This window comes from Notechis scutatus, chromosome 4, assembly GCF_049901735.1.
Source record: "Notechis scutatus isolate UNSWTSFEM ecotype Mainland chromosome 4, rNotScu1.2, whole genome shotgun sequence".
Classification (NCBI taxonomy): Eukaryota; Metazoa; Chordata; class Lepidosauria; order Squamata; family Elapidae; genus Notechis; species Notechis scutatus.
The window spans coordinates 132,248,651-132,266,367 of NC_142012.1; the positions used below are offsets into that span (position 1 = coordinate 132,248,651).

The 17,717-nt window shown below is 38.4% G+C and overlaps 1 long non-coding RNA gene across 1 annotated transcript; it reads right to left on the bottom strand.

The window, feature by feature from the left end:
• Positions 1-13,868: 13,868 nt before the first annotated feature.
• LOC148130916 (uncharacterized) lies at positions 13,869-17,495 on the bottom strand. Its single transcript, XR_015749464.1, has 2 exons — positions 17,386-17,495; positions 13,869-15,352 (listed from the first exon to the last, which is right to left on the bottom strand). It is a non-coding gene; the product is annotated as an uncharacterized LOC148130916 (long non-coding RNA).
• Between the last annotated feature and the right edge of the window lie 222 nt (positions 17,496-17,717).

The following is a 17,717-nucleotide window of genomic DNA, read 5'->3' on the forward strand; positions in this document are numbered from 1 at the left end:
AGACTTAAATTCTAACTTTAGAGTAAACAGTAAATACTCCATAAAGTGTTTTCCAATCTTGGTAACTCAAAGATGTGTGGACTTCCTTTCCCCAAACTCCCCTTGCCAGCTTGCTTTGGAAATGTTTTTCCAGAAGCTCTACTTAAAGTTGTATTGCAGGGTAGACTTTCAGTGTCAACTACCAGTGACCTTGAGAACGTGCAGTGCAGAAAGGCATTGCAGGCAGTCAATATTTGAAGAAGCCAATGCAAAAAATGCAATAAAAGTTGGAACAAGAATTTAGAATACTTGTGTTCTTTTTTAGCCTGACTTTATAAGCATTTAGATCTGTTATATTTGTGTAACATGGGTGGTATACATGGATGCATATTTCATCTTCAAGATAAATGCAGTTTCTTAGGTGGCTAAATTTAAAAGAGAATAGGAGGACTTATAGGAAATGATGAAGGAACCATCCCTTCCTTATTTATTCCTGATCAGAAGCTCCCAACACAAACACAGTAAGAAACATCTGCGCATTCAGCTTGATTCAAATACACTGTGGAATTCAGGCCAAACTGTATTTGTCCTTCTGCAAGGTGTGTTACCTTCATCAAGGATGCTTCTCCATATTTTATTCAGAGATTGCAAGTTAACTTGAATTGGAATTCTGTCAGAAGAAAGTAAGCAGGATGAATGGGTCTGTTGAATAATTCACTTACTGAATAACGAATTGCTTTAAAATGTGTGGATTTTTTTTTAGCCGAAGTACCATTCAGGCTATTATATTTAATAGCTGATTGCTGGCTCTTTTCCTGCTTAATAGAGGAAGACTGTGGATCTGTGAATCTGTGGATACAGATTCTCTGGTTACAAGTATATGTAAAAAGTGGACAAATTTGCTTTCTAAGTAAGTAAGTAAGTAAGTAAGTAAGTAAGTACCGGTAGTTGAGACTGCTATTACTTGTAATGTTTTTGAGCCAGAGTTGATACATTCTAAAGCCTTCTTGGATGCCATATCCTAATCTGGGAAAAATATAGAGGATTTTCTTCCGTGGATCTTCATTTGGACTTATTTAAAACATGGAAAGCTGAACTGCAGTCCATTAGAAAAATAACTGTTCAATAAGAGTAATTTCTTTTACTGTGATTGACCCTGCTGAGGTCATTGTTTAGCCGTAAATACACCATTCATCCCAAACTCCATTCCATCTACTTTATTGGCTGATATAACAACAGCACTTGATTTCCTATGGTTACCCTAAAGATTTGAGTAATATGTTAGGTATTTTGTCCATTATTTTGTTTACTTGAAATTTCTACATAAATGTTAAAAATAATCAAGGTCTGTCATATCAGCCTTTGTCAACCATTTAAAACATGGTTCAGGACCAACCAGTGATGTTTTCATGATTCAAAAAGTAGTTTTTTCACGGAATGATACATTTCTCTCTATTTCAGAAGTTGGTAATAGTATTTCCTACTTTTTACAATTCAGCATGAATGATTATAATTTAATTAATTTAACTTTATTATTCTAATTTACTACTTAACATCTACCTCAAACTGCAGTTTAGATGAAGCTAATTGGCTTTAGAGTATTTTCTTCATGCATAACACATAACTCGAAAGTATTATAATTGTCATTCTGTTTGAGGCTGAAATGGATTTGAAATTGTCTGTATCTTTGGCTTCTAAGCTTTCCTCTCAGTCCCCATATTAGGGCATTAAAATATCTATTTAGAAACAGCACCAATATGAGGTTATCTAGCAGCCATTTGAAAACTTGAACTATTTCAGCTGGCATTCTTTTGAAAGAGGCTGACATATGGGAGATCACAACCAAAATTAATAAATAGAATGTGTAACAACTTTAGTACAATAAGTTAACAAAAAATGTTAAAAATAAAATAAAGAAAAGGAGAAAATCCTAATTACATTAATATGTTAGCATTTTAGGTTGCAGTTGTCAATATACCTACCAATAAGAAGGTTTTTAATTAGTCAGGAGAAACTAATTCTCCTTTAGAAAAGAGAAAGCAATACATTTATATTAATGAATAGAGTTTACTTTGGCAGTAGGATAAGAATATAAAACCAATGAAATCATGAAGACTTCATGAAAATACAACTAATATACTTGCAAGTTACAGATATGTGATTGATGTTGTTAATAATATAGAACAGATAACATCAGATGTTTCATTTACACATAATTTTTAGTATAGATCATTGCTTTATAATTTCTAGAGACTTTCTGATAATTTTGTACCATGACCGATATTGACATCTGTTCTTTAATCATCAGGACTTAATTATGATGATTTAGTTGGTAACAGTAGTACATGACTGAGAAAAACCCCACTATCGATACACCTGTGCTGCAGCTGGTGGTTATACAGTATATTTGAGACAATGAATATATAAAAACATACAATTATTTTAAAATTGTTGATATTTTGCCAGGAGTTTTTGCTGACAACTAGAACGAATGTTTCCAAGAGGTGAAACCATTTAATGTGCACATACATTCTCAACAGGAATTAACTGGCAGCCAAGTATTAAGAGACAGACTAACAGACAGATAAATCTGACTGATGGGGCACAGGATAACTGGGATATTTTTTCAGCCTAGCTCCATTAAAATGAATTTGGATTGTTCAAAAGTTTATCTGTATTATGAACAGAGGATATTCTTTATGTTTTGTGCCAGAATACCCAGATGATTTAAACCATCCATATTATGGGGATAATGGCTTCCTAAGGTTCTTCTACAACAGCGGTCACCAACCGGTGGGTTGCGGGCCACTAGTGGTCCGTGAGAAAATATTGGTGGGCCACAGAGAAATGTCCTCCCCAAAGCAATTAATCCAGGCTGTGCTGAAACACAAGGCTGCGCCATCTACATGGCCCGCCCACCCACTGGCCCCCACCCTTTGGCTGAGTGCAAACCTGCAAAAAGCAGCGCAGCCCTCGCCAGCCAGGACGAGGTGATGGTGCTGTTGCAGCAAGAGGAGGCTGGTGGCACAGGTGGATTGAAGTGGTGATGGAGGTGGCAGGAAGGTGCAGGAGTGCCACACTAGCATTTGCGTGGCACTCTTGCACCTTCCAGCTCGCCTCTCCTGGCATGGATCTTCATCTTCCTCGATGGCTTTCCTTTGGCATGGGGTGGGGTGGGGGAAGACCAAATGCCCAGACCAAAAGAACGCTGAGAAAGACGGTCTTCTAATAACCAGCCTGTCTGTGCAGGCAAGAGTTTTTCTGGGCTCAACACCCCCCCCCCTTCAGCCTCCACATAGGAGGGACCCTTCTCTGCTTGGAAGCGGCAAGAGAAACCTGAAGCTGAACCGGAGGGGGAGTCTTCTTGTGTGGAGGCCAAAGGGAGGCTGTTGCCTGGTTATTAGGACCCTATCTTCCTTGGCACTTCCAGCCCAGCCCTCCTTCCCTCTCCCAACTCCAGACAGCCACACCTGACAAAGGAGAGAGAGGTTTCCTCTGACTTGGGGGAGATATGGAATGACAGGAGACAAGATTGGGGGGGCTCTGCTTTCCTTCCATTTGAGGGAGAGCTGGTTCCTCCCCATCCACATATTCCCAGTCTCCAGGGCCCTCTTTCTTCCCAAAGGATGAGAGAGGGCCCTCCTTTCCCTTTGTTCTGCTCCACAATTATGATTAAGCATTAAGCATTTATGATTTTGTGTATATATATGTATGTATGTATGTATGTATGTATCTATCTATCTATCTATCTATCTATCTATCTATCTATCTATCTATCTATCTATCTATCTTTGGTTAGTTGGGTTTTCTCTTGCGTAAAATTGGAAGTATCTTGGCAACGTTTCGATGAAATCTCATTCGTCATCTTCAGGCTTGTGTCTTCGGCTTTGTGCTTCTCGGAGTAATGTGAGCTTGCAACTGCTTCTTCCTTTTAACTGCTAGTGGGGGTGTGACTTGATTGAGTGGGGGCTTGGCTGTGTTCTGATTGGCTGGGGGTGTGTTCTCATTGGTTGGGGGGTTGGCTGTGTTCTGATTGGTTGGGGGCTTGGCTGTGTTCTGATTGGCTGGGGGTGTGTTCTGTTCAGGTGCTGTCGCTCCCAAGCACATCCCCACAGAAACCATTATATGCGGAGTTGAAACCAGCCTGACCAAAACCAACCCTGATGATGCTAACAGAATCAGACTCGAAATCACCAACATCCTCTACACTAGCAAACCACCCAAAAGCAACTTATCCAAAGAAGAACAAACTGCACTACTTAACCTGAAAGAAGACACCAGCATAATAATCCTACCAGCAGACAAGGGCAACGTGACAGTGGTTATGAACACATCTGACTACCAAACGAAGTTAACCAACATACTCCAAGACCCCACATACAAACCCCTAAACACAGACCCCACCACCTACCTAGAAAAAACCACCAGATCCAAAATAAAAGCCTCCCCCAAATCATCCAGATGCCCTAAGCTTTATGGTCTCCCCAAGATACACAAAGAAGGAACCTTTATTACTTTATAAATAACTCAAGGTGGAAAAGATTCATAAATACTCCTTCCTCCTCCAATTTTTCCCACAACAACAACTTTGTGAGGTGGATTGGCTGAGAGAGAGGCACCCAGCTGACTTTCATGCCCAAGGCAGGACTACAATTCACCATCTCCTGGTTTCTTGACCAGTGCCTTACAACAACCTGACTCTCACAGCATCCCTGATTTCTATTTGTAGAGTGAATGCACAAAAGAGGAAGAGGGAGATTATGTTATTGACTGCCCTAAATGTTACATAGAAACATTTGAATCTCTTACAAAAGTTATTAACATTCAGCATCAAATAATATAGACATACATGACCAGGTTTCTACTTCATGACTGTGATTTCTGACACTATAGGTGATCCAGCTCTGGATCTTTGATTGTGTGAAATTAAAATTTATTTCTGGTTTTAACTGTTGGGAATGACTTTTTCTATTAGAGGTAAACATCAACCTTTGAAACTTAGTTCTTCCAAAGTTTCTTGAAGTTAAGGATCTGATTGGATGAGTGAATGTGCTTGTGAATCAAAGCTTCTGAGTAACATTGAGACCCTACGTAAGTAATCTGGCTGCCTTTTCACAAACCACAACTAAGGATTGGATAGATAATACTTTATATAACAAAAAGCAATTATATTTTTAAGTTATAGTTTAACTATAAGAATAAACCCCCCTCTGGCTCCTGGAATATTATAACAAAGTATAAGATAAGATGGGACATCATTTGGTAAAAGCAATCAGGTATATAAGATTGTGAGAGCCTTAAGAGCTTCCTGAGGTAATTGAAATAATGATCAGAGATTTTCCTGGAAACAGTGATTAGTTTAGAGATGAGGGTGCAATGAGATCCAATTTGGCTAAGAGTAAACCAATCCATCTTCCATCATCTCCTGCTTATTTATTTCTTTATTTTTTTTCTTTCAAATACTGCAGCAGCTACAGGTAAATGGATGATTTTCTTTTTTCTTATTTATAGTTTGGTGGGAGATATAAATGAGACACTTACATAAAGCAAAATTATTCTAGACAAACGCAAGTGCAGCCAATGCAGAGAGAATAATTAATTGTAATCACAGAGTTTGTCTGAAAGGGTTTGTTTGTCTTTTTGATTGAAATGATTTTAATAAAATCTATCTACAATGGACCAGGTATCAGTCAATGTTGTATCTGTTAAGCATACATACAGCTGTCCCAGGCAGCCAATGTGCATAAAACATTCTAAGGATTTGTTTTTCTACTAAATAATAATTGGTTATGTTGACAGCAGAATAAAATAACTCTTCCATTAAAGCCCACACATAATCCTGTCATACCACATGAATGAATGAAATATGTTTAGACCACCTTGGTGAAAAACTATGCCAGAAATTAGTGCCAAGCACAGAAACCCTGCCCTCTTCTTTTTTTATCATCAAGCCCAGTCACAGTACCACTTCAGCTATCTAAAGAAAGTTCAAATTCAATTCCATTATCCATGTCTTCAATGATTGGGCACCAGGAATCACCCAAGGAAACATTCAGTTTGTTTAGCAGCTAAATAACTGGACTACAAACTGGGAGTCCTAGTTCTCTCTTAGGCTGATTGGATGATTTGGGCCTGTCACTGTCTCATAGCCTAATCCATTTCCTAGGGTGTTGTGAAGAAAATATGAGTAAAGAGTGGTATGTACAGTTTTGAATTGTACAAAAGAAAATGTGGAACATAAATTTAATATATGTTTCAAAACTTCTTTTTTGTCGGGGAAAAGCTTTTTGACTTCCTAAATCCAAGACCAGGAAAACACACCTTTTCTATTCCAACACCAGGAGAAGACCTTACTTTCATTCTCATTTTTAATAGTAATGTTGCTTGAGAAATCCAGAGAAATTGTAAAAGCCTTTGAAGGACTTTTTTTTATCAAGCTACACTATTAGGAACTATACCAAAGTATAGTTCTGTTTATCAACAATTCTAATATTATTTCAGAACAAACATCTTATTCGGGATAAGATATGGAATCACTGTTTTATCTGGCAGGTGGTAATGGCTGCTGATTCATGGATTTATTTATTTATTTATTTTATTTATTTGATTTGTCAATTGTTTACAAGATAATAAGTACAAGTGTATACATAGTTGTGAATATATGAAATGGGTACATATAAGAAAAATAAAAGAATAAGAGAAACAATAGGACAGGGACGGTAGGCACGTTGGTGCGCTTATGCACGCCCCCTACAGACCTCTTAGGAAAGGGGTGAGGTCAATAGTAGACAGTCTAAGGTTAAAGTTTTTGGGGTTTGGGGAAGAGACTAAAGAGTCGGGTAGAGTATTCCAGACATTGACCACTCTATTGCTGAAGTCGTATTTCCTGCAATCAAGTTTGGTGCGGTTTACTTTGAGTTTGTATCTGTTGTGTGCTCTTGTGTTGTTATGGTTAAAGCTGAAGTATTCATTGACAGGTAGGACATTGCAATGTATGATTTTATATACCATGCTTAAGTCGGACCGAAGACGGCGTAATTCGAGGTTTTCTAGTTTTAGAATTTCGAGTCTGGTGGCGTAAGGTATTCTATAACGGGTAGAAGAGTGGAGAACTCTTCTTGTGAAATACTTTTGGACTTTCTCAATTGTGTTAATATCACATACGTGATAAGGATTCCAGACTGATGAACTGTATTCGAGTATTGGTCTAGCAAATGTTTTGTATGCTCTGGTTAGTAGTGAGATATTACCAGAGAAAAAGCAACGTAGGATTAGGTTAACAACTCTTAATGCCTTTTTGGCTATGTAGTTGCAGTGAGCTCTAGCACTTAGATCATTAGAGGTGAGTATTCCCAGGTCCTTTACAGAGCTTGGGTCATCAACAAGATCTTGACTATTCAGTTTGTATTTTATTTTCTGATTTTTTTTACCAATATGTAAGACAGAGCATTTGTTTGTTGAGATTTGGAGTTGCCATATGTTAGACCATTCAGATACATAGTCTAGATCTTTTGAAGGGTAGTAGTATTGTCTGTGGTATTGAACAGCTTTACATCATCAGCGAAGAGAACGCAATTGCTCTTGATATGATCACAAAGGTCGTTTATGTAGATTATGAAGAGAGTTGGTCCTAGAACACTGCCTTGGGAACACCACTATTGACAGGTACTGGATTTGATAGGGCGTTCCCAATTTTGACCATTTGTTGTCTGTTTGACAGGAATGCTTCTATCCAGTTATTCAGTTGTCCAGAGATACCATAAGATTTTATTTTTAGGAGTAGTTTGTCGTGTACCACTGAATCAAAGGCTTTTCAGAAGTCTATGTAGATTGCGTCTATTGCTTTGCCCTGGTCGAGTTGAGTAGTCCATATGTTTTTGCAGTGTAAGAGTTGCAGATTACAGGATAGTTTTTTTCTGAAACCAAATTGTTTATTGGAGAGTAGGTTGTTTGTCTCTAAATGGAGGATGATGGATTGGTTAATAATTGATTCCATGACTTTACAGGTGACGCAGCATAAGGAGATTGGTCTGTAATTTTCAACTAGGCTTGGGTCTCCTTTTTGAAGATGGGAATGACTGTGGCTTGTAACCATAGGTTGGGCAAGGAGCTGGTTCTGAAAGATCTTTCAAAGATTATGCTTAGAGGTTTGGCTATGGCAGCGGATAGTTTTCTTAAGAAGTAGGCACATATTCCATCCGGTCCAATAGATAGAGATGGTTTTAGGTTGCGTAGTGCTTTTTCAACGTTGTCTACTGTAAAATCGATATGTATTAGATCATTATTGTTGTCTGTGGTACGGCTAGGAAACATTGGGCATGATCCATTACTGTTTACAAACACTGAGCTGAAGAATGTGTTAAAGATGTTGGCTTTAATGGTGTCGTCGCTGCAGTCTTTACCATCAGGTCCTATCAAGGGAGGGATGGACCTTGAGTCTTTTAGTTTGTTGTTTACAAAATTGTAAAAGCACGGGTGGAATTGGTGCTTAGAAGGTTTTCCTCTTGTTTAATGTGGTAATTGGTGCATTCGGTCTTTATCTGGTGGCATAAATTTTTATATCGGTTTTGAAATTAGCAACGTGACCAGATTTGTTTTTCCGCCAGAGTGATCTCTTTTTGGATTGAAGTTTCCTTATTGATATGGGTAATCTGCTTTTTTGTTTTTTTATTGGAGTTGTTGTTGGAACATATAGTTTGATGACTCTTTTGACTTCAAGTAAAAATATGTTGTAATGATCTTCAACAGTATTGCATCCAGTGAATAGAGATTGCCAATCGAGGGGATGAGAGATCGTTATCTATAAGATCATAATTGCCTTTTTGAAGTTACAACTAGGGATGACATCGTTGTGGTGATTTTTTGCGTGGACGTATGTTGAGGCAAAAGTCAATCATATTGTGATCACTACTGGAAAAGGGTTCTTTGGTTTGTATTCGGTAAATTAAATTCAAACTATTGCAGAAGATGAGATCGAGGCAGTTGTTCAGTCTAGTGTTGTTGGTTACTAGTTGTTCAAGACCTAGATTTGTAATAGCATTGAAGAAGGTTGTGTGTATGATTTCAGTTGTACAATTATTTAGGGTCCAGTCAATATGAGGTAGATTGAAATCTCCAAGAAAGATAAAAGGGTATGGGCAGGATGTAGCCCATGTTAGTAGTGTATTTAGCTTGTTTATATGTTCGATGTCATAATCAGGTGCTCTGTAACATAGTAAGAATCGAATTGTGATGTTTAAGGATAGTTCACAGATGATGGTTTCAGGAAGGGCAAGCTCCTGGGTAACTTGGATATTTTTAGATGTAAGGATTTTTATAGAATATAGCAACACCACCTCCTCGGCGATTTTCACGATCTGATCGGTAAACATGATAGTCTCTTACTGTGGTAATGGAGTCGGGAGAGATGCATTGAGCCATGTTTCACAGACAAATATAATGTCGAAGTTAGCCATATTTAAGAGGATGAGAAATTCAGGTATTTTATTCACGAGGCTTCTTGCATTGAGTAGTTTGCATTTAAGTCCGGCAGCAGTTGGGATTGAGGTAGTTGGGGCGTGCGTGCCTAGTCTTGGGTGATGGTGGGTGGTGGGTAGTTTTGGGTGATGGTGGGTGGTGGTAGGTGGTTGAGGTAGGGTAGTGGTTGAGGGTAAAAGTTGGGTATTGGGTTGCGTGTCTTACTTTTGATGCAGTCAGCATGGTAGTCAATGTACAGGTCCTTCTCTCCATTGTCTAGACGGGTTTTGAGTTCGATGCGGAGTGCACGGGAGGCGGGCACGTTGCTGTATGGTTAAGTCAGGGCGGCAACGGAGGTTTTTGTGGTTGGTGTTGGTTTTGGCGAGTGAGTGTAAATCATTTATAGTGTAAATGAGTTTACGTTTGCTTGATTCATTTTGCAAATGATCCTGCACAAGCGTGGGGCCACAGAGCCGTCTCTATTTTTAAGCTCTCGGTCAATGCGGGAAATGTCAAGTATTTCATCGCCGGAGATGGTTGATGCTTGGTAATCTCTGATGATGTTTAGGACAGTTGTGATGTCATCATTGACAATGCTGTCTTCTAGTCCAAATAAGATGGCGTTTGGACGTTTCCGTTCACGCTCAACAGCTTCTCTGATGAGGATTGGGATATCAATATTTGTCTGGGTTGCGTTTATTTGTGGATTGGGTTTTGGATTGGATTGTGGTTGTTGGGTGGAGATGTGGTTTGTGGCTATTTGATGTTCAGGTTTTTGTGTTGTGTCTTTTTTTTTCAAGGTTGGTTATTCTTTCTTTTACGGCGTCCAGGGATGCTAATATGGTGTTGAGGATGTTTTAATGGTTTCGATGGTTGAGGATGTTTCAATGGTTTTGATGTTTGGGGATGTTTTGATGGTTTCGGTGGTATCATCTCTTTTAGACAGATTTAGTTTGGATATGCATAATTTGCATAAATATGAAACTCATTGGATGATTCTAGGTATCGAATCATTTGCTCAGGTAATCCCAAGCAGTCATGGTGGGTGTATTTTTTACACAGAGAACATTTGATGGAGTATTTATTATCTATTAGATTTTTGCAGCATTTAAGGCATGTGCAGGAGTCTTGAGGTTCATTGGTGCAGGAGTCTTGTAGTTCATTGGTGGGGATTGTCTTCTCATTGAGTTGTGGTTTGAGGTAGGATTTTCTTTTTGGCATGGTAATATTGGTAAAATAGTACGTTGATTGAATTAATTAAATGAACAATTTAGGGTAATCTATATAGTCAATATTACGTCAAACAATATCAAACAATCTATTGTAGTAATCTCTCAAATCAGATAGTATTTCTAAGCAACAATCAGCCTGGTCAATTAATTACTCTAATCACTAGTCAATTATTTACATTAATCATTACTCACACTGTTCATTTAAATCCACTAAATCAAAGATTTTGCTATTCAATTAAATTGCATGGATTTTGGTCTTTTAAACTAGTCTGTAATCATACTATTTGTACTAAACACTCTAATCACACTAATCAGTTAAAAAACAATAAATCAATTAAACCATTAATAAAATATTTTATAGAAATTGATAATCTAATCGTTGGTATATGTGATGAGGTAGAAAAGTTGTAAGTTTTGAGGTGATGAGGTAGTATTAGGAGTCTTCTTTGTCTGAGGGGCTCGTCCTAGTTAAAATGGCGTACCCCCTCCACTCTTATTTAAGGGCTTTTAGATCGTGAGGAAGGGATTACTGTCCTCGGAGCTCTTCAATTTCTTCAAGGGATGGAGAACGTGGCTACCGAATCGCCCTTTCTCTAGATTCACACGGGACTTAGAACCAGAAGGAAACCTCTCCGGGCGACCCACAACAGGAGACCGAATTGGGAGAGAAAGTTGGAGTGCTCTCACCCAGCGATCTTCCCGGCCGGCGCTTCTTGGGTTTTCTTCCTTCTCTCACCAGTCCCCGGGAGCTCACGGCGAGTTGCAGCGGCGGACACAAGAGTCGGAGGCGGCAGCTTTAGTGAGGACCGGAGCGAAGCGGCAGCGGCGGCAGCGGCGGCAGCGGCGGCAGCGGCAGCGGCGTCTCCTCCGTCTTTTTCCTTCCCTCGCTGCCCGTCGTCTCCCTCAAGTTTTTCAGCAGATCGCTCAATCTCCTTACCCGACAAAGGAAAGCGGCGGTCACAAGAGTCGAAGACGGCAGCAAGCGGGGACCGGAGCGAAGCGGCGGCGCGGCAGCGTGTCGGGGTCTCCTCCGTCTTTTTCCTGCCCGTCGTTTTCCAGTAGATCTCTCGATCTCCTTACCGGACAAAGGAAGGTTGCTCAGAACGGGATTCCTGGACCCTGGCAGGATCTTCTTATTCCAGATCGGCTGGCTGCCTTTGTCCGAGTCCTTACGCTGCTACTTGTGGATCTCGAGGACCTAATCATCGAAAGTTCTGGCAGTGTTCTACTCAGTTTAATATCTACATATAAATATTGTGAAGAGTTTTGTGAGGCCCAAAGTACCAACAATGATGTGTGGAATTTCATTCATGTAGTTTCTTTACTGTTTTTGCCTACAGTAAATTCTTGAATGACTAATATAACTGCATAATTGTAAACAAATTCTGTGAACTGCTGGGGGGAGGTAGTCTACCTCTGTACTCTTCTAGCCTACCAGATATTGAAAGCTTATCTCTTAGCCCTCTGGGAAGGAGACCCTTCTTCCTGAGCCTCTGGATTACATTTAAGCGCAAATTGTGTACAGGTAATCTTTGACTTTTAACAGTTTGTTTAGAGACCATTCAAAGTTATAATGGCACTGAAAAAGTGACATGACCATTTTTCACAGTTATGACCTTTGCAGCATCCCCATGGTCACATGATCAAAATTCAGATGCTTGGCATGTTTATGAACCTTGCTGTGTCCCAAGATCATGAGATCAACTTTTGGGAACTTCTGACAAGCAAAGTCAATGGGGAAGCTAGATTAACTTAATAACTGGGCTACTAACTTATCAACTGCAGTGACAACTGTGCCAAGAAAGGTCATAAAATGGGGCAAAACTCACTTAACAAATGTATCACTTAACAACCTAAATTGTGGCTCAATTGTTGTCATAAGTTTAGGACTACCTATATATAGCATTGAATGTCATCAGATATAAATATACTGTATTACCCAGCTATTTCCTTTTCAATATTACAATACTTAAGACACTTCAGAGATCTTGAAAGACTGTTTGAATGTTAATGGATGAAATATTTTAACTTAGATATGAAAAAAAATACTTTGACCTGAACCTGGAGATTCTTACTGAATTCTCTTAAAAGATCACAATTTAGGAATTATTTTAAATCATGGATTATGTCTAGAAGTTCAAGTTGTGGCTGTGGTTAGAACTGCTTTTACTATGCTTTTGTTTTTTAGATGTTACACTATCACTTAGACATTGATTGGTTATATTTGCCATCCATCTTGTAATGAAACAACTCTAGGCAGCTTCTAGCATTAAAACACTAAATCTTAATAAACAAATATAGTTAAAACAATAAAAATAGAAATCCCAGTCAAGATAAGATTATAGATAAAAGATGGGGAGAGGAGCTGTGTGAGGGCAGCGAGGTGGGATTAATTCAACAAACACCTCCTGTATGATGCTTTCTCATTAGGCCCCAAGCCATCTGGCACAGCCAGGTCTTGGGGCTCCTGCAGAAGGTCAGAAGGTGGGAGCCAATCTCACCTCAGGGTTTAAGATATTCCAAAGGGCAGAAGCCATGGCAGAGAAGGCCCTTCTCCTGAACACTACTAGCTGATGGGGCCGACTGCATACCTCCTCTGCCAGTGCAAGTGGTACAGGATAGTGTCATTTAGTCACATCCAGAATGGGATGCCATGCACTGTATGCACATTTACCATTGAGAAGCATTGGAAGACTTCAGCAGATGCAAGGTGCAGAAGCCAAAGTGATTTTTTATCATACTTTTCAATACATTATTTTTATTTTATTGTATTTATTTTGTCAAACATGTATTAGATAATAGATATGTATAAACATGATTATTAATACATGAAATGGACACGAGTAAAAAGGAAACATTAGGACAGGGACGGTAGGCACGTTGGTGTGCTTTGCATGCCCCTTATTATATACCAATAATTTTTCACTGCATTGGCTTCCAATTCATTTTCAGGAAAAATTCAAAGAGCTGGATAAGAGTGGAACCAGGAGAAAACTCCTTAGTAGCAGATACTGAAAATACTTCCCCAAAGAGGATCAGCTGGCTTTTTCTCCTCAATTTTAGGAAAGCACCAAAGACATTTGAGTCCACAGCTCTTTTATAGTATTAATATGTTCACTGTAACAATACATCTTTCAGGTTTGGGCCAAATCATCCAGCATTTAACTTGTCAAAAATTGCCAAGAGTTAAAAAAACAGAAATTTTTCTTCTTTTTTAATTATATTTTTTCCTGAGTCACTGTTCTGCCTAGAAGCAGCGGATCAGGTTTACATTTTCATAATATTTTGCTTTATTTTTATAAATTCCTTTAAGGCACAATAGGAAGGAAAAAATCCAGGTGTTGTCTTCTACCGTTGGAAATTTTCTGAAAAATGTCCTCCCCAACTTCACAAAGCCTACAGATAGAGATCTAAAAGTATTTGACAACAACAGTATGAATCTATATAAAAGCAACGATAGCATTCCTTTCCCAAAACCTATAACAAAAATGAAGACCTTGCAGGAACCATAGATCAAAGGTACACATCTATTTTCTTATAAGGTATATCAAACAAAATAACCATTTTGATATCTCTGTTATTTTAAAGCTATCTTACTTATATCACATATTATCACTGTTTTGACTAACTGGGTTAAAGTAATAATTCTATATCTAAAACAGGAATATTATTCAAATGTGTACTATCAGGATTTCACTTTTAGATTACAATTCAGAGGGTACCAGTAACAATAATGTATGACTTTTGGACTCCTACAGATATTTCTAATGTTATTTATAGAAGCTGAAGTAGGATTTCATACTTCTGAGCCAATGCTTATTCTGAAGATAAGTATTCATATTCAGGAGATTGTATGGAATATAGAAATCCAAATAATTTTTATTATCATGAATTCAGAAAAGTTGTTTTATCTCAAAGAACACAGTCAGGGGCAAAGCTGTCTGGATTTTTTTAAAGGACTGCTTAATATTTGGCAGCGACACAGAGAAGTTCAAACCCCACCATTCTCTGCCTCCTGACTGCATGCCTGGTAAACACACCCTTGTAGAGATTTATTGTAACTTAAATCACCCATTTTTTAAACATCTCTTGTGATTACAACATTTTTTTTAATAGAGGAGAAATTACAACAAGCATTAATTGCTAGTTTCAGCCAGTTAAGTGGAGAAGATTATGAGACTGATTCCAAAAGCATTGCATTGGTAGTCTGTGAATTAGTTTTGATTCAAGGTGCTGAAATTTCAGCACAATTCAAAGACCTGTGTTGAAAAGATGACAGCATCCAATGTATTAAAATGTGCTTTACAGATTGGTGGATATATGCATTAAAGTGGCTAGGCTAAAGTGACTCTGATTGTTATCCCATCAAGAACTGCCTTCTGAATCAGAAAAACTTTCTGATACAGAAATCTGCTTAGAAAATTCACCACATTTCTTTCTTGGTTTTGGGTGGATTGACAATTCCTCATATTTTCTTCCATCTTCCATGTTTCATTCAATACAGTTGTGGGGTTTTTTTGGGGGGAGGGTGTAAGGTGGACAATAAAGCTTCTAGGAAATTCAAATTGCTATAGTAGATTGTAGGGTAGAGAGGAGATAGTGGTAAATTCTCTTTTTCCAAACTAAGTTAACTAAAGTTCCTCAAGTTTCTACTGAGTCTTGAAATACAGGAAACAGGATACCACCTAAAATGAAGAATATGACAGCATGTATTCTATCATCCCAAAGTAGCAGGACAAAAAATAATGATAAATATTGTATTAGTTCAACAATGAAACCTAGAGATTTTTCCCCATTAAATGTCTTCAAGCAAAGGTCAAATAGATATCTATTGGGAATGCTTTAATTTCCCAGTTTCCCATCATTTAATGTGGGATTCCTTAATGGCCTAGTGCTGTGATGATGAACCTATGGCACATGTGCCAGAGGTGGCACGCAGAGCCCTCTCAAAGGGCACACACACCATTGCCAGATGCTCTTCTAGTTTCTGGTGTATACATACGCACCGGCCAGCTGGTCTTCACGGGTGCTGGAGTGCCGGAAAACAGCCCAAAAATCAGTCAAAAAAACAGGCTGGTTTTGGGTCCTTTTCAGGCCATTTTGGGGGGATTTTCAATGTTTTCAGACTGTTTTTCAGGCCTGTTTTTGGCTTTTTTCCCCAAATGGCCATTTTCTGAAAATGGCCCCAAAACAGCCTGAAAATGGCCTGAAAAACTACCTGAAAATGCCCCCCAAAATGCTCAAAAAACAGGCCATTTTCCAGGCCATTTTGGGCCATTTTCTGAGGTGTTTTCATGCTGTCTTTTAAGCCAATTTTGGCCCAAAAATCACCTGAAAATGGCTTGGAAAATGGCCTGAAAAATGGCCCGAAGGCTGGCCAAAACCAGGCCATTTTCCAGGCCATTTTCCAGTTAAAAATGGCCCCCAAACAGCCTGAAAACAGCCTGAAAATGGCCAAAAAGGGCCCCCAAAATGCCAAAAAACAGGCATGCACACACTGGCCAACTGGTGTTCAGTTTTCTGGTGCTCCGCCACATGCACATGCACATGCAGGCACATGCATTCCAGTTTGGGCATTTAGTGCCGAAAAGGTTCGCCATCACTGGCTTAGTGCAACTCTGATTCTATCATTTTGTTTTCACACCCCAAACACGATTGGCTATTGGTTTATGCAATAAAGATAGGCTTATTGAATGTGTTCTTCTTTGATGAGAGCTACAATGTTTCCTGAAAAATCAGTTGGAAAGTGTTTTTAATGATGTGGTAATATGATAATTTGAATGACATGGTTTATGTATTTGTGTCAGATGTCATTCAAGAATCTCATGTTGCCATTTATACAGCGACTCTTGTTTTCATTTTACATCATCTCAGCTTGCTACAGCACTTATGGATGCTATGAAAACAAGAATTAGTGTTATCTACATCTTTATTCAATAGACTGAGTAGGAAACTTTCCAATGCGGTGAAACTAAATTACATTTTTTATAAATAAGGGATTAAAAGAAAACAAGTCCCTAAGATCCAAGTCAAAATGCTTATCTATATCATTGGCAGGATGCCTGAAAGAGCAGGCAGACCTGATTCCGGAAAATCATTTATGTCTGATTAGCTGCATTTGTTCAATCCTAAACTACAAACAATTCTATTGGTACACTTCATCTATTTTTATATTTTTTTCAAGTCTTTATTTTCACAACAGAACACAGTGGCATTACATGTGCACAAAAAACAGCAAGAATAAATATAGTAATGTGGATGAGCCATAGTAAACGGTCTAGGATATTGGTTTGACTAATGGAAGGATCTTTTTTTCTCATCTTCCTGTATCTGCCAACTGCAGGATAATCCACATTTTCCTATTACTATCTTGTTTTTAGCAGATAGTGGGCTTCATTCTATTTTGTTACACTTTTCAGCAGTGTAGCCCCATATACCCAGCTGTTTTGTGTTATTCAGGGATTTAAAGGGAAATGAATAATATTAATGCAGGTGATCATAAATCAGTCTAACTGTACAGAGACTATACATTTGAGATATTGCCCAATCTTCAGAGTGTAGTTTTCTCTTAATGTGATGTTTGTAAATATTATTTTATTTTATTTTTTATAGCTACATTTTTTCTCACATTATTTTTAGTATAGCAAAAAAAAAAAAAAAGAACTGTTTGACAATAAACTCCAGACCTTAGTTATAGATATTCTTAATGGTACTATACCTGAGATAAGCAAGCAAAATCTGTGCCCTCTGCTTTTGTTTTTAGCCTTCCTTTGGCAGCCTCAATATCTCTCACATTGAAATCCAAGGCAGGATGTAATGAGATGCAAGCCTTCTCTGCATCCATGGTTACTATTTACTAACAAACCTGATGATGTCAGATATTTAATTAGGTTGTTCCTTGCAAAGGGGTTTTAAACCATGAAATCATTATAGTGTCTAGTCTTTTCTGTGTTTAGTTTTATTCCTGCTGCCTTTAAATAAGAAAGAGACGTCTGAGCCCCTATTATTTTCTTAGAGAAAGCCAAGAATTTTCAGAGCATTGCCAGGCAT